This window comes from Ictidomys tridecemlineatus, chromosome 9 (genome assembly GCF_052094955.1).
Source record: "Ictidomys tridecemlineatus isolate mIctTri1 chromosome 9, mIctTri1.hap1, whole genome shotgun sequence".
Taxonomy (NCBI): domain Eukaryota; kingdom Metazoa; phylum Chordata; class Mammalia; order Rodentia; family Sciuridae; genus Ictidomys; species Ictidomys tridecemlineatus.
Window position 1 is genome coordinate 65,969,775 of NC_135485.1, and position 23,348 is coordinate 65,993,122.

General features: G+C 35.5%; 1 protein-coding gene across 2 annotated transcripts in view; it reads left to right on the forward strand.

Moving 5' to 3' along the window:
- Nucleotides 1–201: 201 nt before the first annotated feature.
- Arhgap24 (Rho GTPase activating protein 24) overlaps nt 202–23,348 on the forward strand; it is a 711,589-nt gene continuing 688,442 nt past the window's right edge. The window contains exon 1 of one of the 2 annotated variants that reach the window (XM_078021565.1): nt 202–220. The gene's annotated coding sequence lies outside the window, so the exon portion shown is untranslated. Of the gene's footprint in view, nt 221–21,845; nt 21,864–23,348 lie in introns of those variants that run through there. The other variant, XM_078021564.1, reaches the window with a different exon arrangement.

Below are 23,348 nucleotides of genomic sequence, written 5' to 3' on the forward strand. Positions count from 1 at the left end.
AGGGCCCAGAACAAGCTTTTGATCTCACCTGAGCTTTTTGACACTGTGTAACTTGATAGTAAACAAATTATGTCACATACTTGGCGTGCATGCCTTAATAATTTCTGAAAAGCCACTAGAGGGTGCTACTTTGTAAGGAAAATAAAAGTGCCTTCTTACAGTAGCGTTCAGTCTGCAGCCGCGACGTCTGTTGTCAGGGGCTAGAACCAAGATCTCCACTGTGAGTATCTGGGTACAATTTACTCATTTATCTTTTGTGTTGGAAGTAAATAGCAATAGTTTAGGTAAGCCACAAAAGTTGATTCAGATAAAATCCTAGTCTTGTGTTTCAGTAAATATTTCTATCAATTCTGTAAGGGAAAAGCTGAGAATATTTGTTACCAAACAAAATTGTGAGGCTGTATGACTTTCTTATGAGAGATAAGCTGGTTTCAGTGTGTGTGCTGTGTTTTTACTAGATAGCTGTTGTTTTAAGTTTGGGATAATGATTTTATGCTGTCTTTGGTAGTCTTTACTATAAGGTTTGGTATAAGGAAGATATTCTTGCATTATTTTTGTCCTCTGAAAGATGATATTTCAATGATCCAAAGGTCACAAATATATTCAGGTGGTGAGGTACAGATAAATTAAGTAGGTGACCTTCTTTTTTTGTGACTCCGGATTTAAAGCAAATTATTCCAACAAGAGGTTGTATTAAGTGTCGGCATTAATTATGAAAACCAGCCTGTAGTGTGAAGCTTCTATTCAATGGCAAGTGCATTTTGGTGGAGCCACTTACCTAAGGATGAAACATAGACAGCATGGGTTTTGTCAAAAGATTTCTGCAGATTAACTATTGTCTTTTCAGCTGACCTCTAGGTAATGATAGAGCTGGAAGAAGATTGTCAATAGTTGGGTGAGAGAAAGAAATATAAGGGGCACCTACAAAAATTCTAGATTTCCAATAAAAACATACTATACAAAAAGTGAGGGTCTCATTTTTTGATCCTGAGAGACAAGTTAGCTTCCAGGGGAATTTTTCCTCCCACTTCATATTAGTTCCTAAATATTAGAGTTTGGGTAAAGTGTTTCTACTTTGTTTTGCATTAATAAAAAATGATTAAAAAGTTTCAGACAAAATTTAACTGGAAGAGTCCAAGGGTCAAGTCCTTTGAGTTCTTCATAGCCAAGGGAACTAATCAACAGTCTGGAGTGGACACGGTGATTAAACTAGAATGTGTTCATGGCAATGGCTTCTGTGTGTGTGTGTGTGTGTGTGTGTGTGTGTGTGTGTGTCACACTCCACATGCTCAAATATGCTTGATTACAACTTTAAGAGATCATGTCAGTCAGAGAAAACCTTTTCATTCTCCTCTTAGCCTACTTTAATTTTTAGTGTTAATCCACCGTCTTTGATTTGTTTGCATGTTTATCTTTTCAAACTGCTGTTTAGGTTAGAAAGCTATTTGGTGGGAGAGGTGCAGGGGCCAGGATATTCTGATACTATTCAATTCCATATTTCAACTCCTGTTCAGATAATTTAATTCTAGTTGTAGTTGAGTAGCACTAAAATTTGAAAATTTTTTTTCTATCCATCTTTTTCATTAATATAGATGATGATGATGATTATTATTATTTTACTTAAGTTCACTTGAGGAGAGAAATAAAATGGAGTTGAGATTTCTCCTTGTTAATATTAAGGGAGCAAGGAAAGTCAAATTTATCCTCTTCTATTCAGTTGGATGAATTGGTCCATACAATGGATCAGAAAGGGAGTTATAATGTCTGGGCTGAGTTTTCATGGAGAAAATAGCTATTTTAATTTTCCAACAGTATGAAAGCATGGACTATTGAAAAGAACATTTAATTATAGGAAAGGTGAAGGTGGGGCTTTATCACTCTGGTTCTTTCTGGCATTCCTCGTTGTGGCCAGTGGCTTTCTTTTGGCTAAACCTTATATGTCCTTAAGGATATGACTAAGCTTTAGATTTTTTGGTTTGTTTTTGTTTTATAGGAAAGAATGGCACCTGTTTGCTTACATCAGAGACATACAGAAAGAGTGCCCTTAACTGTAGAAGCCCATAAAAATGTTGCCAGGGTCTCTCTGTCAGTGTGGCCATCAAAATGGGCTTTATGAGATTAATTGGTTGGTACTGGGAAAATTCCCTGCTTAATTTCCTATTCTTTTATTTTCTTCAGCCTTCTCACTTCTCATTCTGTCCATTGTGAGTTTGTAAGTGACCATATTGAATGTTTCATCCTGGGAACAGATGCTGAAGTTGTGGTGATGAGGGAGATAGGGAAAGGTGGTTCACCTTCCTAGGCATTGTACAGATCACCACTGCCAACACCTGCATCTGTGCTTCTGCTTTTGATTTTTTTCCATAAACTTCAAGACATATTATATTGTTAATCTCTCAAGTTTATAGACATATACCTGAGCGAATGTGAAATTGGAAACCCTGGACTTATTTTCTGCTTATACTTTTTCATTTGGAAACTTGAGGGAAGCAAGGTTTTTCTGGGGCTTCTTTTGGTGTAGTTCTATAACTCTCAAACCCTGGATCTAGACTTCCCTTTATTAGCTTACTGGACTATTATCATTAGAGAGTCTTCCTCTTTTACCTTATATATCCTTAAGCAAGCCCCAAAAATGACAGCCTTGGTTTGCCTGCCTTGCTCTCTCTCTCTCTCTCTCATATACACACACAACTTCAATTTTATCTATCTATCTGTCTATCTATCTATCTATCTATCTATCTATCTATCTATCTATCTATCATCTTTATGGGAAAATAGATGGAGAGCAAAGAGATCAAATATCACCTTTATCCTTTATGATTAATGAGACTAATATTGGAGAATGAACCTAAGGATGGGACAATAATGGGATCCTAATACCAAACAACAGGATCTTCCAGAGTCTACTTGGAACCTTCTTGGTAGGAGACTGATCCTGTTGAACCTAAATTCATGCTGGAGCCTATGTACCTTCTAAAAGCAGCTGGCTCCCTCAAGAATGTAGGGAGAAAGGGCTGAGCTACACTTACCTATTTCTTTTCCCATATTCATTAGTCCAGTAACAGATTCACTTTCTAAGATGAAAAACTTTGGGAAAACTCCATTAGAGAAAATTCAAGGGTGGTAAAGAATTATCACAAACCCCAGCCTCCAGAAAGTCTTGAGATTTTTTACCTAATGGAGCCTAACCATCAAGTCTGTGGAAAGCGGATTGCTGCTGTTGTATTAGAGGTCAAATCTTCAGTCTATCAAAGCAGACTTTTCCATCATCCTGAGGTTATTGTCCTACCACCAATGTCTGATTTTGGGTGGATCTGCCTAGTACCACTGGTGAGAGAGAAATCCTTTTCTCCTAGACATGTGTAAAAAGTCAATCTATAATAAAGCTGAAAATTCTCTCCCCTTTATATTCTCAACCCGAATTTTATCCAACTTCATTGTCCAAACTTATTAGAGGATTTGCAATGATATTAAATGAACACATGAAGCTATTCCAATAATAACATGACAAAAACTGGAATTTCTGAATTATTATTAAATTCCATTATTAAATTCCTCCACAAACATTAAATTGCTAGTTGAAGTTATTTTGAATGTTATAGTTCAAGTGAATAAAACCCAGACTCAAATTTTTTCACCTTTGTGATTTCAATGAAATTAGTGGGAAAAAATTATTCCTTCCAATTGCTTATTCTGATTAGTTGTCAGTAAGGAGTTCTCCGTTATTAGAGAAAATGAGTTTCCTTGGGCAGCTGCAGCCTGGACTATTTCTCACAGAATGGGTGTAGTTCCCACACAGCTTCAGAAACTGCATTAATTCAATGCCAAATTTCTAATGTGATTCGTTTTCAAAAAGGGATTTACAGGATTATTATGGCATGGGCCCTTATTCCACCAAAATTAGAAAACAGCTAATCCCCAGCCCTGAGAACAGTTTTGACGGGGGAAATTGTGTTCTCTAACCTGGCATCAATGATGTCAGGACTTCTAGAAGAGATTCATTGACATCTAAGAATAGGGTGGACAGTGTTGATTGTAAGTCTGATTGAGATGCTACTCCATTCATGTCAATTTTTCAGAATTTACAGCTTGAGGGCTTGAATTCAATTGGAAGAAGCCCCCTTTAAGGATATTCCCTTTAGCACTAAGTAATTACCACATCTTGGGGGAAAATCTATTTATGCACATGGACTCTTCTAAAATGGGATAGCTGAGTCATGCTGGTCAATCTTAGGAATTTACAAGCATTTCTGCATTATTTGGCAAATCGCTGGGCCATGTGTTTTGGGCATCCTAATGTGATTTAATGTGGGTTCTGTCTAGTGACATGTCTTCCAATTTCTCCTCTGCCATAGTATGATGGTGGATCCATTGTTTTTGCTATGAAACAACTTAGCTCTAGGACCTCTTTCCCCAGATCACACCCAGTCCAGCTGGAGAAAGACCCTCAGTAGATTTCTGAACTTGTACTGCCTTTTGCTGTTTCTTGAAGCTTGTTGTCATCAGGAGATTCGCTGAGAATGGGTATTGTCCTGTGTTCTTCAAGACAATATATCTGACACAAAACAGTTATAGCTAGAACCTCACACATGTGTGTTTTAAAATATGTTTTGGACTTGAATGCTTGTATACTTTAAATATAGTTCCTACATTCACAGTTCAGAAACATACTAAAAGCAATGAAAATTCTTTCACCTATTGTTTGTAAGAGTGGAGAGTGGGAAGTCTGTGGTTGCACTGTAGCTGCCTGCTTCTGAGGGTCTCTGGAGCCTATGTGACTTTATTTATGTCCTATGAACCTCAGCGTGTAGAAAATCAGCCTTTCCCTGCATACAAATAGTCATAGACCTGTGGATCAGCCACCTAAACTGCAGCCTCCACCAAATTTAAAACCCTCTAGTAACCTATTCCTTTAAAACCAAAGGTCTAAAGCTGCTGCTTAGGCTGCATTGGTTATAAGCACACCACACAACTGTGAAATGGCAGTTGCAAGGTGCCTTGTAAGCACCTACAAACCACCAAAGTCAACAACAGACACCCTCTGATCTCACCCAGTCTTAGTATGCAATGTTATTTTTTCCACCCAAATCGCACTCCATGTCTATTTCTCAATTTTCCTGGTTCAAGGCACCATATTCTAATACTTCTTTGAATTGAACTTCAAGATTGTAGGCAAAGGTAAATAAATGGAGTTGGAGAATATAATGATAAGTGCAGTTAGCCAATCCCCAAAAAACCCAAATGCCGAGTATTTTCTCTGATATAAGATGCTGATTCATAACGTGGTTGGGGGAGCATGGGATGATTAGATGAACTCTAGATAGGGCAGAGGGGAGGGAAGGCAAGATAGGGGGCATGAGGGTAGGAAAGAGATAGAAAGGTGGAATGAGATGGACATCATTACCCTAAGTACATGTATGAAGACTTGAATAGGATAACTCTACTTTGTGTACAACCAGAGATATGAAAAATTGTGCTCTATATGTGTAATATGAATTATAATGCACTCTGCCGTCATACTTAAAAAATTAGAATTAAAAATAGATTGTAGGCAAAAGCAGAGACTGTTCTCAATTTTTCTTAGAATAACAGAACTGAGCATCACACTCTGTAGTTAGCTGGGTCTTGAGAACAAGGAGGGCAGAAAGTACTTCTGTACTCATATTCAGCTCTGAAACTCCCCAGTCAGATAACGCACTCCATTTTTGTGCACAAGGAGCTAGAAATATTTAGGACAGATCTGTTCTCATGGAAAGCAGAGGACTAAAGTTCTAGTCCCCCTTTTAAGACTTGATTAGATTTACCCCCTGTGGTCTCTTTGAACCAGTTTCATTCTCCAGAATGAAAAAAAAAAAAAAAAACCAAACTGAACAAATGAAGAAGAGACTTATATTTTCTAAGTAACCAAGAAGCTTGCCAGTCAAATAGCTCAACTCATGGATCAGCAATTTTAATACTGCTGCCAAATTTTCCCCAGGTCTTTACATACATTATCTGTGACAGATCTCTTCACCCTCACCATGTAAAACATGGAAATGCTTGGGTAAGTCTCATTTTCTAAAGGTAGTCCAGAAAGATTTAAAATAATATGGGTGGGAGGGGGCAACCCTGAATGAATAGGAAAATGATTTGCAGCACACAATGATAAGGGACATGTAATTACGTTAAATTAGGTAGCTGTGAAAGCACTTGGCAAACTTGCAAAATACCATGTGAAGGTAAAGCTTTAGCTGTTACATTCTGTGCAAATGGACTGCAATTCCAAGTCCACAATTTTCTATCAGAAGCCTTTGGTAGGAACTTTAAAGCTTTGTTCTACTCTTTCTGAGCGAAATTGAGCCTGTGGAGTGTTGAATGATCTTTCTAAACTTCAGTCTACGTTCGTTCATCAACTTAATGAATGTTCAAATGGGACCAGAAGTTGGTTTGGTTCTCTTAAGGATTAGTGTTAGAAGCCAGGAGGTAACTAGATTCATATGAAATGTACCCTGCTGGGGCATGAGACCCTGATCAAGTTGAAAGCTTGGCCATAGAAAAAGTCTTACAACATGAACTATATATATATATATATATATATATATATATATATAAAAGAAATACATATGTTTTGGAACCAAAGAGAAGTTAATTTACCTGTTTGTTTTCCTTGACTATAATATTAAGAAATTATTTGATAGGTAATTATTAATTTAAAAAAGAAACATTAAATCACCATTCAAAAACAGAACCATTTTTTTCTGTCCATCTACTTCTATATAAATTTAGTGTACACACATTTTATCTAGAGAATTAACTAACAACTTGTTATGTTGCCATGATATTCAAATGTTTGGTTCAGTGATGTGTGTGTGTGTGTGTGTGTGTGTGTGTGTGTGTGTAGAGAGAGAGAGAGAGAGAGAGAGAGAGAGAGAGAGAGAGACAGACAGAGAGACAGACACTGAAGTCCCATATTTCTTTCTAAATGAATACCTAAATCACCTAAGGTCCTCCTACTAGGCCCTACGTGTCAAAGGTTCTGCCACCTCCCAATAGCACTATCCTTGGGACCAAGCCTTTAACCACAATGGACCCTTTCTTTGGAGATCACTCAGCACACACACCATATCACTGGCGAGTTCTAATACCCCTGCTATGCTGACTCTTTGGTTAGGTACAGCCCCTAGGGAAGTAGAGACTTATAAGTTGGAGCCAAATGTGGGGCTGCAGAAGGGTGCTGATCAACGGTGATCTTATGAGCAGATTTTTTGAAGGGTGATCCAAGCTATGTATCACGATGGCCATCACAGTTATAATTCAAGCCCAAATCTGCTTAGGCAGAAATTTCTTCTCTACATGTATAATATACAGAATTGCTAGCAGGGGTGGTTTCCTGTCAATCAAAATAACTCTTTTAATTACTTCTAAATAATATAACCTATGTAAAATGTGTGGGTTTGAAATAAAACACTGACTTAAAAAAAGTCTAAATCCCTCCAAATCAGAAATTTTTTTAGGCTTTAGCTTAAGAGTAAGGACACAGAAATAAGTTTTGAAAGTGGTGGATCTTAACATTTGCAGCACATAAGAGTCAGGGTGCGGAGATATTTAAAACTTTTCTCTGGCCAATCTGTACAATGGGCTAATTAAACCAGAATATCTCAGGGGAAAACATAGGCATCAGTAATTTTTAAAGGTTCCTAGATGATTTCATTGCACATCCAAGTTGAGAGTTGCTATTGTAAATGGTACGCCTGAGATAAAAGTATAGATAGATCTTTTGAGTATTCTTCTAAATATCCAATCTCTGTACCAGTCCCAGGGAGTTAATTATTTCCAGAATGTTCCTGAGGCCAGCAAACTTGAAATATTGTGTGTGTGTGTGTGTGTGTGTGTGTGTGTGTGTGTGTGTGTGATGAGTCCTATAGAGGTTTTCCTATAACCAGTTAATATTTGCATTCACTAAGGATATCTTAATTTGAACACATTTGCATGTCTATTAATAAGACAAAAATAATGATATAAATTATAACAAGAAAGGACTTTTGGTCCTTTGTCCACAATGAGCAATGTGGATTTTGTAAGTATCTAGGACTCGAGGAGCATCTCATATTCCTCAAAATCTGAAAGGAGATTGGTTAGAAAGAGAGAGTATGGATTAAACCAAATAGAGATTTAAGATTGAGTGTGTTTTATTTATAATCATATTTTTATTTGAGTAATATTATTAAAAGTAAGACACTCATTGAAGAACTTTGAAGAAAATAAGTAATGTAGACAGACAAAATAGTATATTTAATATTAATATGAGTTATTTGTTCAGAAATCCAAGCTGATATATTTGCCTTAATTGTGCCTTTAGTGTGCCTTAAACTTGTTAAGATGGTTAGATCAAGGAATAGGCTTTGGTATCTCATCTCCATTGAAGCATTAATTTTTTTCTGTTATTAAAAAGAAATGAAATAAAATTTAAAAAAATCTGTCAAGATATTTACTCACTTGCAATGAAGGCAGAACAGTGGAAACTACTGAAGACCGGCAATACTGGAGTGCATTATCTATAGAAAAGTTAAAAAATGATAACAAACTAGCTGAAAATTGATTATTAAAAATTATCAATAGGTATAGGCAACTCTAAACAATTACTTTTCCTGAACAAAGTCTTTCCTAGGTCAAGGTTCTGAACTTCAAATTATTACATCTTTTTTTTTTTTTTTTTAAAGAGAGAGTGAGAGAGGGGGACAGAGAGAGAGAGAGAGAGAGAGAGAGAGAGAGAGAGAGAGAGAGAGAGAGAGAGAATTTTTTAACATTTATTTATTTTTTCTTAGTTCTCGGCAGACACAACATCTTTGTTGGTATGTGGTGCTGCTGAGGATCGAACCCGGGCTGCACGCATGCTAGGCGAGCGCGCTACCGCTTGAGCCACATCCCCAGCCCCAAATTATTACATCTTTAAAACTTATTCTTTAATAAAGATTGTATTCTGCATTGTATTCTACAAAGAATATTTCCATTTATCCTACTGGCTTCTGATATGTGAAATCAGTGACATTTCTTGTTTCTAACGTTTGCTTGTAAAGGGTCGATATTCTTCTGTTTTGCACAAGGCATAGCTTGTCTCCAACCTCTATAAATAACATGTATTCCTGCGTTTAAGCAACACATTCAAGATAAACAGTGATGGCACAGCAAGTGTAAGGACAATGAATTAGCACTGGAGTGATCTCAATCTTGTCATCCTATCTGAAGACTTGGATTTGTGTTTACAGTGTAAATAGTAAAACAGGGACCATGAAATGTGATTTTTTTTGTTTCATACTTCTTACATTGATGTTGTCTTACATTCAAAAAACATCTTTAAAAATTATAAGTTACTCTCCTTTTTATTTTGTAATTTCTTTAGAACTAAAGAACCAATCAAGGAAATAAAACATTGCATCAGTATGATTTGGGAGATGTGAATGGTTTGCATTTACTAAAATTCACTTTTTAAAAGAAACTGGCCAGATTCTATCATACACAAAATTTAATAAAAGAGAATATTCACTGTCTTTATATCTTTTCTAGCTATTGCTCATTCCATTTCATGATTATTGCTGGAGATAATTTTGTTGTATTGAGTAGAAGACTGTTGAAAAGCCACCAGCTCTGTGTGCTAAATACTCTAGGTATGCCACTGGTTTGTAAAGAACTTGAAAGTCACTGTAATGGGCCTTATCATTTTCATCTATTGTACCTGTTTTCTCCCTTTTCCATTCCTCCCTCTTCCTTTGCTTGCTCCTAGCATACAATCCTCCAGGGCAGAAAATGTTTTGTAGAAAATGTAGGAAGGAGTCACTAATTATATTTACAGTTCTGTTTCTTCCATGTTGTCAAAGAGGCTTAAAAGTATTGCTGCAGACCTGGTCGAGGATTAGCTGTGAAAGTCTGAAGAAATCAGGGAGATTGATTTGTCCAGAGCTCAAGGAGGTCTGATGAGTATTCTACTGAGAAAAGTAATCAGATTTGGGCTGTCAAAAGGAGATTGGACAGATTAAATGGTCACCATGTGCAATGAGTTCTGTTCTGCAGAAATGTCCAGACATTTAATTGCTCTTTAGTTGGTAAGCAAAGCCTCCTTTTTAGGTGCACAGTTGAGGATGAAAGGGAAAACTGAGTCTCCATAAATTTAGAATACTAAAACATGAAAATAGAACAATATTGGAAGGGTCATCTTACACCTCTATTCCTACTTCTTTAGTCTTCTAAAGAGAATGACTTCAAAACACCCTTGGAGAGATATGAAGGCAGAAAAGAATTGGAAATGGTGTTCTGAGTTCTCATGTTGTTTCTGTACTGGACAAAAAAGAGGGACTGGGTAATAGGATCTATACAAGTCACTCTTTAAATTTCTTTAATGATGTCTTAAAAATTTACTTGAGTTATAAATATTTCACAACAAAATCTCCTGCTCTTGGTATTTTTTTGTGACAAGAAATAATTCCTGAAATCATATTGATTTTTCACAAAAATAAACTAAAGAAAATATAATGTGCTAAGACACAACACTAGGATACACATATCTATGTCACATTCTACATGGAAATAATTAGTACTGTTAAAGTGACCAGCACCATTTCAATATGTACATGTATTTTAATTTTGTGAATTTTGTTTATTAGGCTATCCTTTAGACATACAAAAAGTTAAACAGAATAATATATAACAGCACTCAATATACCCAACATTCAATTTAAAAAAATTGCAGTATTTCTCCATTTTTGTCTCAGAGTTTTTTTATTTAAGAAATAAGACATTATGGTCACTGTTGTGTCCCTGTTTACTACTTCCCCATCCTGTTTCCTTCTCTTTCTCTTTCCTTAGGGCTAAGCACTATCTTGCATTTTCTGTTTGTCATTATTACATATGATGGAGGTTGATGGAGGTCGCTGCTTCTAGATTCAAGTCCAGTAGACAGTAGCTTTATTTCTGCTTACTTCTTTGCATTTCACATCCACAGAAATGATATCAGACACCTGTGGAACTTTTGGTACTCCATTTTAGCCAAAGCCACTGCTTTGTTGACCAACTGTCTTTGGAGAAGTCAACAACCTTCACACACGTGCAACCAGATAGCAGGTCCAGGCACGGTCTCACCTCCTGTGTCACAATTCCTTGTTGAAGACAGGCAGGTATTGATATGGTCATAAGCAGGCACAACCTAGAAGTATGTGTGAGTGGGTATGAGAGGAGTAAAAGGGCTGTGCAGTAAGGCTTTAACTACGGCGAGGTGAGAGCCTTCTTTCCTCTGTGGGTTGGGAAGTATTCCATCTGACATCTCAGATCATCATAGGAGATGATCTATCAGTCATGCCTAATACCTCAAACTGGATTTTCCCTTTACCTGTCTCCTTCCTCTTTTTTATGTATTTCTGCTCCATGGGATTTTATCACTTAACAAAGTAGTAAGCCTTTGTCCTGGCATTGTTGGGAGGCCAGGTTAAAACAGAGATGTTTATCTTGTTCCAGCTCTGTCTTTTTGGCTTCATCTTTCCATATGAAGCTATCATTGCTATGTTTGGAGTAAAAGTGGTATAGCTTACTGTTCCTCTTCCTGGCTTGAAGTTGTTAATTCTATTTTTGCAATTGTTTCCTTGCTGAAAACATTACTTTTGTATTCACCATGAATTTTGTAGCATTAGTTATTCATATATGTCCTATTACATTTAAAGTGATATGAACATATTATTTTCAGAGAGACATAGAAGAACATGATAGTCAGGTGGCACATGCCTGTAATCTCAGAAATTCAGGAGGCTGAGGCAGAAGGATAATACGTTTGAGTCCCTCCTTGACAATTTAGTGAGACCCCCATATCAAAATCCAAATAAATTTAAACAAAGTACTAGGGATACAGTGTCAAAATATTCCTGGATTCAGTACCCAATACCACATATATTTATGTATGTATGTATGTATGTATATATGTATGTATGTATGTATGTATGTATGTATGTATCATCTATCTATCTATCTATCTATCTATCTATCTATCTATCTATCTGTCCCATCATTCTTTTGCCTTTTTATAAAATGTCATCCCTAAATTCCCAGTACTTGGACAACCTTTCTTATTATGCTTTGAGCCTATTTGCATCACTACATATAACTCATTTAGGATTTTTTCCATATATCTGTCTTTCTTCTAAGATTCTGAATTTCAGACAGGAATTGTGTCTCATTCATATTTGCCAACAGTACAGTGCCTGGCCCAATTGGCTCTTAGTTAATGAATGTGGAATATATCTGACATTTGGCGTGCACATAGATAAACAGACATACACATTTAGGGTATTTACATACAATTCCCTTGACTTCCTCCCTGAATTCAGAACACTATCAGAAGATTGTTGGCAGCTCACTGTTGTGTTGGCATGTGTGATTCCTGCTGTTGAAAGCAGCTGTTTGAACAAACGTATTTACCACTGTGTTGGTTTTCCTGGAAAAGGGAATACTCTGCAAATAGCATACTTCCAGTAATTCAAGACATAATTCATAATGGGGACTCTGTAATATCATGAGAAAAGTGTCTCATTAGCAATAAAAGCTATTAATGTCAGTCTTCTTAATGAAGGATTGGAATAGCATCCCTAATTAGACTGGAAAGGGCAAAACTGATGCAATCCACACTGTGATTGGAAAGTTAGTAAATGATTGAGAAAAGCTGAAATCTAAAATGCCTCCAAAGCTGACAATTGGATAATATGAAAGGATAATTTGTATCATTTTATGAGACAGGGAAATAGGGGAAAAAAGGAAGAAGCATAAGAAAGTAGATGAGCCTGGACTATAATAACTTTAATGTTAAATAATATCCATTCACTCAAGAATTAATTCATTCAATTTACATTGAACACCTATTATTACCAGACACTGTGGTAAGCTCTGAGTGCACATATGGTATTGTGTGGGAGACATCTCCTTAAAGAACTTGTGTCATCAAGTTTTCAAGTGACTCAAATCCAAGTGGAATAATGAATTTTTGTTATGTCAAATAATATAAATTAAAGACTTATATTATTGAATAGGCAATACTGGCCCCCAAAGTAAACAGATGAAATTTAATAAAAATAAATTTGTGTAAAAAATGCTTGGTTTCTATTAGTATACCATGACTTCTTCTTTCTCCCAAATTAAAAAAAAATATTCTTAAGCTATATTAATACATATGTGCATAGAAACAAGGATTGTAGAACATACTTATAAAATCAAGAAATGCATAAACTTTTCAGTCCACATCTAGGGTACTGTGTTCAATTCTAGGTGCCATGTTCTTAGCACTAGATAGTTAACCAGATAAACTTAATTCTGTGACACATGGAGAAGCATAAAAGGTCCTAAATAATACTTTATAGTGTTTGGCCTCACTGCCCAATACTAATGTCAAAAGTGAGACCATTTTGGTAGAGAATACTAACTAAGGAGGGAGGTTTGACACATTATAAGATTCAGAAGTCTAAGAATTAAAATCAGCTGTGTGAATGAGAGCTGTTCATACAAATCTGTGTGAGGGAAGCAGTAGAAGATGCTCCTGGTAACAGTGGTGGACTTTATTGCTTGCATAAAGAATTAACATTCTAGCAGCCAACCATTTAACTACAGTGTAAAATCTGAAAGAAAAAGAAAAGCACAAAGGGTACTATATATATACATATTTTTTTTTTCTTTTTACCAACTTGAAGACTAAAAAGGAGGAAGGAGATCCATAAAATAACTTTGTGCTTCAATGCTCCAAGCATTTTTTCTTTTGTTTTTAGTTGTGCTGTGGGATGACATTCTTATAGAGAAGGAAAACAAGAAGAAAGATCAATTTATAAGGTTGGTTAAAGAAAAAATTGTTACGGTTGCACACAGATAAAAAGGTCATGCTTTAAAATTATTCTATCCTAGGCTATTAAAAAAGAGTAGAATTCCTTTAATAAGGGTCTGATAGGAGAATACGATGGTAAATACATTTTAACTCTTTGTAACCCAGATGAATTTGCAAAGCTAAAAAAAATTTGTAAGTGGGTACTCACTGATGTTTACAATTATTCATATTTAATTCATTTGTCTATTTATGCACTTATTCATCAAATATCTGTTAAGAGACTACTAAAACTAGGAAATAGGGAATATAAATGAAAGGTTATGTGTGTGAAATAACTGAAATTATAACAAGGGAGGCAGGAGGTAGACAAGTAATTAGGCTGCAATGTGATAAGTGATGTGGAAGAGGCAGGGGTATCCCTGAGTAAGGATGATCAACTCTGCATGGGTTTGAGTGGGGCATAAAGAATTGACCCTAAAGAATGAAATTCAGATGGAGGAGAATGAAATTTTAGAATGAAATTTCAGCATGAGGGTGCCATGTGTGCAAGTGCACAAAAGCAGATCACACTAAAATCTAAGTGTTTCCAGGATTCTGTAAGTAATTTAATAAAACAATAGCAGCAGCAACAAAAATACTTAACTAATATTTTCTGTGGATTGTGTCCAAGGATACCTTTCTAGGCACACTATATATATTAAGTAACCAAATTTTTCATAGCAATCTGGAGCAGTCTGGCTCCAAATCTTAACCTTTAGCTTTTACGTTATGTGCTTTCTTGAAGAGATGGTTCAAGAGTTGATTGAGTATTGTTTGGCAGAGTACAGGAGATGGAATATCTTTGAACTAAGTGAAAGTGGAACCCAGTGACATAGCTGGAATATTCACATGCTATAGCTGGGAGGGCAAATTGTTACACACGGTTTAGAAAGCAGTTTGCTGTTATCTTGTAAAACTGTGAAGGTTCAACCCTAGTTTAGACACAATAACTGTACTAATGCATATGGTCTAGAGAAACGCCTGCTCTGGCAGACAAGTAGCATGTTCATGGCAGCATGTTTTTAATACCATGCACATGACAGGCAAACCTCCCAATGTCCATCATCAGCACATGAGCAGTTATTGCAGGATAGGTAAAAATATTGTGGTATCTACATAGTGGACTATTACAGCAGTATAATGAATGAGTTATAGTGACACAATGGGGCAATCTCAGTGAGATTACTTTGAGCAAAAAGAGCAGATTGCAGAATAAAGCACACATGTGTAAAGGTCAGAATATGCTAAAGTTAAACAAAAAGCTGTGCATAGATACAAGCATATCTGAAAATAATAAATAAGAGCAGGAGAATGGTTAAAAATTTAAATCACATGTCCTCTTAAAGGGAGGGTAGGAGAATAAAATGTGGTAGGATGGTGAGTAGGTCATATTAAACTCACTGTGTTATCCTTTAAATTATTATTCAAAAATATTCTTTTGTATACTTAATGATTACCACATTTCATAAAATTTTAGGCCAAAATTTTTTATGCATTAATATTTCTAAAACTGAGATGCATCTTAAAATTGTTAGTATTGTATAAAAGTAACGATCAGTGATTTTCTTAGTCATTCATAGGAAACAATGGCATGTCTTGTAATTGAGGGCTTCTTGGATCTAGTGAAATACTGTAAGATAACATATTTTAAGAAATGATATTCTGGGGATAATTCTAATAATTCCCTGGAATCTATGTCATGAATATGTAGAGAAATGAATTTGAGATCAGAGTGGTGGTTGGCACTAGATCATCAAGGAGCTTGCATGCCATTGCTAGCAGTATTCACCTTCTAAGAAATGAGAGTCTATTAAGGAGTTCTTTGAAGGAAAATAAATGTATATGGCTTTATAAAGAAAATAATAGTAGACTTATATGGCTTCTTAGAACTTAATTATGATACTGTCCTGAATTGATGACTCTTATTATAATGCTTCAATTTTCAAACAGAACTCTTTAAAAACCAACAACAGAGAACTTGAGGTACAATGAATTGGCTTTAAAAACAATGTGGATCTTTAAATTGGCTTTTAAAACAATGTGGATCTCATGTAAGGAGGCTGGACTTCTCCCACCATCTGATAGCACAGGTGCCTTCTCCCTCTGCTTGGGGTTGTTGGAGAGGAAGCCTCTTGAAGAGCCAGAACTTTCCCATGACCCACTGGCATAGAGGCCACCTTTACCACAGTGTCAGTGTAGACTATTTGGGGAACTGGAAACCTCTGTCTCACTATCTAGTCGGCATGAGGAGCCCTTCTTTCTCATTATATTTGGTGTCAATAAAGACCAGTGTAGACTCCTACTTTCACCTGGAAATGACAAGGTAGTGCCCCTCTTACCCAAAGGAAGTAGTATCAGAAAGTCAGCTAAAATAGAAGGTTTAAATAAGATCCAGAGTTTAATAATATACTGCAAAAAGTCTGAGTTTCAGTAAAAAAAAAATTATCTATGATACTAAGAACCAAGAAGGTTTCAAACTGAATGAAAGAACATTGTCAATAGGTACTGAGATGACAGATATATTAGAATTATCCAACAAAGCTGTTATGATAAGAATGCTTTAGCAAGCAATTTCAAGCATATGTGGAACAAATTTTAAAAATTGAACAACTTCAGCAAAGAGATAGAAGATACAAATAAAAATCAAATGAAAATTTTAGAACAGAGAAATATAATAGATGAAATAAAAAGCTAGATTGATTGGTACAACTTCAGAGTAGTTAGAAAAGACAGAGGAAATAATCAGTGAACTGGAAAACAGAATAATACAAAATATCTAATCTGAATAACACACAGGAAATATAATGGGTGAAACCCTGTGGTTTGGATTTGGAATGTCCCCCAAAGAATCACGTGTTAAAGGCTTGGTCTCCAATGTAGCAATGTCCACAGGTGGGGCTTTTAGGAAATGGTTGGATTATAAGTGGATTAATCCATTGCTGAATTCATAATTTGAATGGACCATTAGGAATAACTGAAAACTATAGAAAGTGGGACCTGATTAAAGGTAGTGGGTCCTTGGGGTCATGACTTTGGGACTATATCTTGTTCTTCAGAATGAGGGCAAAATTGAGCCATTCTCTAATGAAGAAAAATTAAGAGACTTTGTAAGCAGGAGACCAACTTGCCTAAAGGAATGGTTTAAAGAAGTCCTGTAAATATAAAGAATACAATAAAAAAGTAACCACAGACAATCCGAATAAAGAACATGATAAGCAAAAATACTGATAAGAACAGTAAGCTTTCCTTCTCCTCTTGATTTTTCTAAATTATGTTTTGTTATTGAAGCAAAACTGTAACTGTCTCATGTGATTCTAAATGTATATAGAGGAAATATTTAAGATAATCCTATTATAAACAGGGATAATAGAGGGATGTGAAGATAAAGTTTCTATATCTTACTTGAACTGGTAAAATGATAGATGAGTGGATGAGATGAGTTATTCATAAATAATATAATAACTAGGACAATTTCTAAAAGGATATACAAAAGATACAAATACTATGGATAAATAAAAATAGAATTCTAAAATAATATTTATATAATGAACATCAAGCTAGGAAAAAGATAACAGAGAAATGAAAAGCAGAGAACAGTCAACAAGAAAGAAAATGGTATGTTAATTTCTAACATAACAATAATTATGTTAAATGTAAATGACCTAAATATGCCCATTAGAAAACAAATATAAGCATAATGGACTAAAAAGACTATAATATATTTTTTAAAAAATATTTTTTAGTTGTCAATGGAACTTTATTATTATTATTTATTTATTTATATGCAGTGCTGAGAATCAAACTCAGTGCCTCACACATGCTAGGCAAATGCTGTACCACTGAGCCACAACCCCAGCCCCATACAATATATTTTTAAGGAGGAATTCTCTTCGGATATTATGATTTAGGAAGACTGTAAGGAAAAGGACAAAAAAAGGTACATCATGCAAACATTAATTAAGAAAAATAGGAGCAACTGCACTAATGTCACTTAAAGTAGACTTTAGAAAAAGGAAAATGAGATAGAGAGAGACATTCAAATCATCCCTTGGTGTTTGTGAGCTTGAACTTCAAGAACCTGCCGTGGATACCAAAACCCTCAGATGCTCTGATCTCTTAATGGCCAAGTATTTGCATATAACCTATTTTCCCATATACTTAAATTATCTTTAGATTACTTGTAATACCTATATTGTAAATGTATTATTGTTTTGCTTAGGGAATAATGAAAAAAGTTTGTACATTTTAGTAAAGACACTTTCTAAAAAATTATTTTCAGTCTGCATTTGGTTGCATCCACAGATGTGGAACCTGCAGACATGAAGGGTTGACTGTTTATAATGATAAAAGGGTCAATCCATTAAATCCTAATGTGAGTATACCAAATAAAAGATGTTTAAAAAAATGTGGAGCAACAACTGGCAGAACAAAAAGGAGAAATAAAAAAAGCTTCATTATTATAGCAGGTGACTTTAAGATCCTTCTTTCAAAAGTTGATGGAGAAGACTAGACAGAGTCAGCAAAGGCCTGGAAGAATTCAACAACACCATCAACTAGCAGAGTCTAAATGACATGCATATGACACTCTATCCTACCACAGCAAATGTATTTTCTTTTCAAGTGCTCCTAGATGATGTGTTGACATAGACCATATCCTGAGCCATGAGACAAATCTCAACAAATTCAAAATTATTGACATCATGCACAGTGTGTTTTTTAACCACAATGTAACAAAACAGAAGCTCAGTAACAGGGAGAGAATAGAAAAATCTCCCAAACACTTAGAAACTAAATAACATACTTCTAAATAATCCATAGTTCAAAAAAGGAAGTCTCAAAGGAATTTGACAATGCACTGGATGGAAGGAGAATAGAAATGCAGCATATTAACATTTGTGGGACACAGGAGAAGCACAGTCAAAGACATTTATGACACTAAATGCATAGATTAGAGAAAGAGAAAAAGTCTTGCATCAAGAACCTGGGGTGGGATGGGGGAAGAGTATATTAATCCCAAAGTCTGATGAAGGAAAACATAATAACAATAAGAGTAGAAATCATTGAAACTAAACCAGAAAACCAAAAGAGAAAATCAATGAAAATAGAAACAGCTTTAATAAAATAGATAAGTATCTAGCAAGATAAATATCTAGCAAGAAAGGCAACACAAATGACCAATATCAGAAATTGACAGGAGAGGGAAAGCCAGGTTTTGATGGCATCCTTTGATGAGGTCAGGGACATAAGAGAATACCAAGAAACTGCAGCCTATGGGGTGGGCAGTCAGAGGATGGGGCTCTGAAGACATGGGACAGACTGAACAAACCTAAGGCGACACAGCAAGGATAACCTGAACTCTGCAGCAAACTCCAGGGCCTTGGGGTGCAGTTCCTTGGTATTCTCTTAGGTCCCTGACTTCAGCAAAAGATGCCATCAAAACCTGGCTTTCCCCTGTCAATTTCTGATATTGCTTTTCTTTTTTGTCAGTCTTGCCAGGTATTTATTTTATTGAATCAGTTTTTATTTTCATTGATTCTGTGTTTTGTTTCAATGATTTCTACTCACATAATTATTGTATTGTTACTACTTTTTATTTTAACTCATGCATATTGATGTTCATTGTAGTTTTAATCTGAATTTTTCTTAGCAGCTAATGTTGTACAGCTTTACATATGCCTATTTGCCATATGTATATAGTCTACATTAACACGAACTCCTCAGGTCTTTAGTCTATTTTTAAATTGGATTATTTTTTCTTTTTGTTTTGTGAGTTCCTTATATATTTTAGGCACAGTATTTTATCAAATATGTGGTTTACAAATACCTTCTTTTATTCTGTAGCTTGTCTTTTCGACATCTTCACAGAGACTGCTTACAGAGCAAAAGTTTCTGATTTTGCTGGTGTCCAATTTATTGATTTTTCTTTTTATGGAAGGTGTTTTTGATGCTAAGAACTTTGCCTAGGCAAGACCCATAGATTTCTCCTATGGTTTTTCCTTCAAGTTCTATGGTTTTATGTTTCAAATTTGAGCCCATGATCCACTATGTGATAATTTCTGTAGACAGTGTGAGACTTAGCTCTAGGTTCATTTATTCACTTTTGTGTATGGACATCCAAATGGTAGCACCATTTGCTAAAATGTGATCTGTCCTCCACTGAATTGCCTTTGAATTTTTGTCAAAATCAATTGGGTATATTTGTGTGCATCTATTTCTGGGTGTCTGTATTTTTGACCTTCAGTCTTTTTCTGCTTATTTCTTACACTCATGTCCCTGGAATTAAATGAACCTTTCACAGAGAGTAATACTCATAAAGATGAACACAAATGAATGTAAATGAAAATCTCTACCTTTGAAAAAGATGGGTAATTTGTTTTCTATGCACTCTTTACTATTCCTCTTTCCAAATCTCATATAAAATGCCTTATACAGACACAGGAGACCTGTATTCCTTGTTTAACACTGAGTATTAATTCTGTCATGAGCTCTGTGTGTTGATCATGACTGTTAGACATCAAACTACCCATCACTCCTCCTAGAGAGGTTTCTCATGGGTGAGAATACTAAATCCTCATTTGCTGCAAATCAGGTGACCTCCAAGGAAAAAAAGTCTTAGAGATATTTGATTTTCTCTCGCTTCCCATCTAAAGCTAAAAGACCTGCAATGTGCCCAACATTCTCAACATACATCTTCATGTTGGAGTATTAAGTTGGAGCATTATCTGAAGAATTTTCATTGAATATGCAAAAATAATACTCTATATGTGCAGATATCTGAAAATCCCATATCAGTCCAGAGCTGTTGCTTCTAATTCCTAAAGAATGAAACTTTTCTTTGAATTAAAAAAAGTCAATATTTTTAAAAACAATTTCGTTGGTTATTCTTAAATGTTTTTCTTTAGAGGTGCCAAGCTGTTTCATAAATCGGCAAAGTAGAAAACATGTTTGGACTGGATTGATAAATGACATCATTAAATTTCCCCAGGGATTAATTTTTATCTTTGGTATCTACCAATTAAATGACCTGAACCTTTTAGCCAAGGAATTTCATGCTCTGACTTTTAATGTTTGCTAGTGTATTAGACACTATGATCAGAAATTTTCATGGTATTTTTCTTTGTGGTAAATGCTGCCCACAAGGAACAGAAATGTGGATTAACTCCTGTGTATATATATGGGTTCTCTCTCTCCCCATCTTTCAGATAGAGAGATGGCACTCTCTATCATTTGTACCTCAATTCCTTCTATTTGTCCATCTAACAAAAGGTTAAATATGAATGCTGCTACATTTAAAGACAAACAAATCTAGCAATTCAGTCTGTTTTGTGTCTTTGAATAAAATACAATGCATCTGGGTTGAAAGAGGCCTTTTAAAACTAGCAATCCTTTTAAGACAATCCTTAGTCTTGTTCATCTCTGATAAGTATCTGCATTATTTGCTTCAGCTCTTGTAGTTGAGAGGGTCACTCAAATAGCCACAGATTCCCTAAATGTTGACAGACACTAATAAATCAAATGGTATCGATTTTATGTCTCCAAGGGTGCATAATCACAGATTGCTTCTCTTATCCTAAATCACAGGGCTGGTGTTTTAAGTAGACTATTGGCTAAAGGAGAATCTAACTGTGAGTTTATGGACAACTTTGAACACATTTTTCCCCACTGCAAGAAAAAAAATCCTGAAGTTACATATTTAATAGCCATTTGGGACTGCAGTATCACTTATCTCATCAAACAGTGATTATCTCCTGTGTTCTGCAAGTCAATATTTAGGTTTTTTTTCATGTTATGTGATAAGGCAAGAGAAATATGCCATTACATAGTGTGTTTATATACTACTAAACTAGCATTTGAGAATTTAAAAACATTTCTAATAAGTGAAACATCTGAAGTCTTAAGGATTGAGTTCAATTTTAACTTTCTTATTGCAATGTGACTTTTTCTACTTTGCTAGGATTTGATGGAGATTGTTTGGGTTTTAAGAATGAACGCAACACTGGTGAGTCAATATACTGATTTGTACTTTACAAATAAAGCATTTAATTAGAACATCAACAAATTTTTATTGAGTTAAAGCAATGTTTATTGGTGGTCATGGAAGGAGGTTGTGTGGTACTGTAGCCCTATTCTGAGAGCTATATCCAGCAAAAATCATGACATTGGTGAGCTTTGTCTGAGGCTCCACCCTTCCAGTGTTGTGTTCTGGTCACCTGAATGCTTGGTTAATGGGGGGAGGATGATGGCCAGCATTAATTAGGGGGTCATTCTTCCTGCCCAGTATAACCCAAGCCACCCTAAGACTTACAGTCTCAAATAATCAATAAATAAGAAAGCACAAATACGAAGAAATATATTTACAGAATGCAAAGCCCCTGATAGATCTAGTCCACATAGGCTCTGAAACTAGACAAAAGACAAAATGGCTCCAGGAGTTTATTTAAGGGGGATCATGAAAGGCAGGGATAAGGATTCAAGGGTGGAGTCTTGCTTAGTGATGTCGTGCAGTCAGCAGGTTGATTGACATCTTGGCAGGTCACACCCATCTCAGGTGCTGCATGGGATCTTTGGCAGAGCTTGAGGGGGAAGTTCACCTGCATCAGGTGGTCAATCCCTGTGGGGGTGTCACGGGAGGTTCCCAATGCCAGACTTATCCTATCAGGAGGCTACTATGCTCAACAGTCCACACATAGCCCACAGACAGCTCATGACACCTGGTCATCTGTTGTGCCCTAGTTCTGGGTTGTTTCAGTCTCTGCACCCATACCCCATCATCAAAGTTTCCTGGTTGCATCTTATTTCACCAGTATGTTTTCCCTCTCCATTATTTCCCTTCCAAACTGGTACTAGCTATTCTGATCAAAACGACACAAGTCTTCCTAACATTCTCCCATACCATATATATCTCAAGTCACGTTTAAGAGAAAAATTAAACCCAAAAGAGTATGACCACATAGGAATTTCAAGTGTTGTGGAAGAGTCATATGCTGGTGGTTCCACAAGGCTTCTTTAACATCTTATTGTGTGAATAATTCCCTGACTAGTTTTCATAGGATTCAATCTAATCTATGTATGACTAATGACCAAGTTTGTCCCACTTGGTTTTTATTGCAAAACGTAAGATCACAATCCCAAATTAAAAAAATAATAAAAGTGTTAAATTTATGACACATTCATTTCATTCTTTTTTGTAGTTCTAATGTAAGTGGGGTAAATATTACAAGTAGAAATACACATATGATAGATAATGTTTTAAAATTACACCCTCAGTTTTGTGAACTATTCATTAATGCACTGGTAATTCTTTTTTTTAATGGAATCATTTTAAAATTTGGAATAGTGCATTCATTAATTACTTCTTTAAATTCCTCAATTTTGAACACTCCTTTATTTGTAAATTTATACAAATTTCTTGAATTCATATTTGTTGCGGGTTCTTAGTTATAGGAAGCATGGGAATTTTCATGAAGGAAAAATACCTAACTAT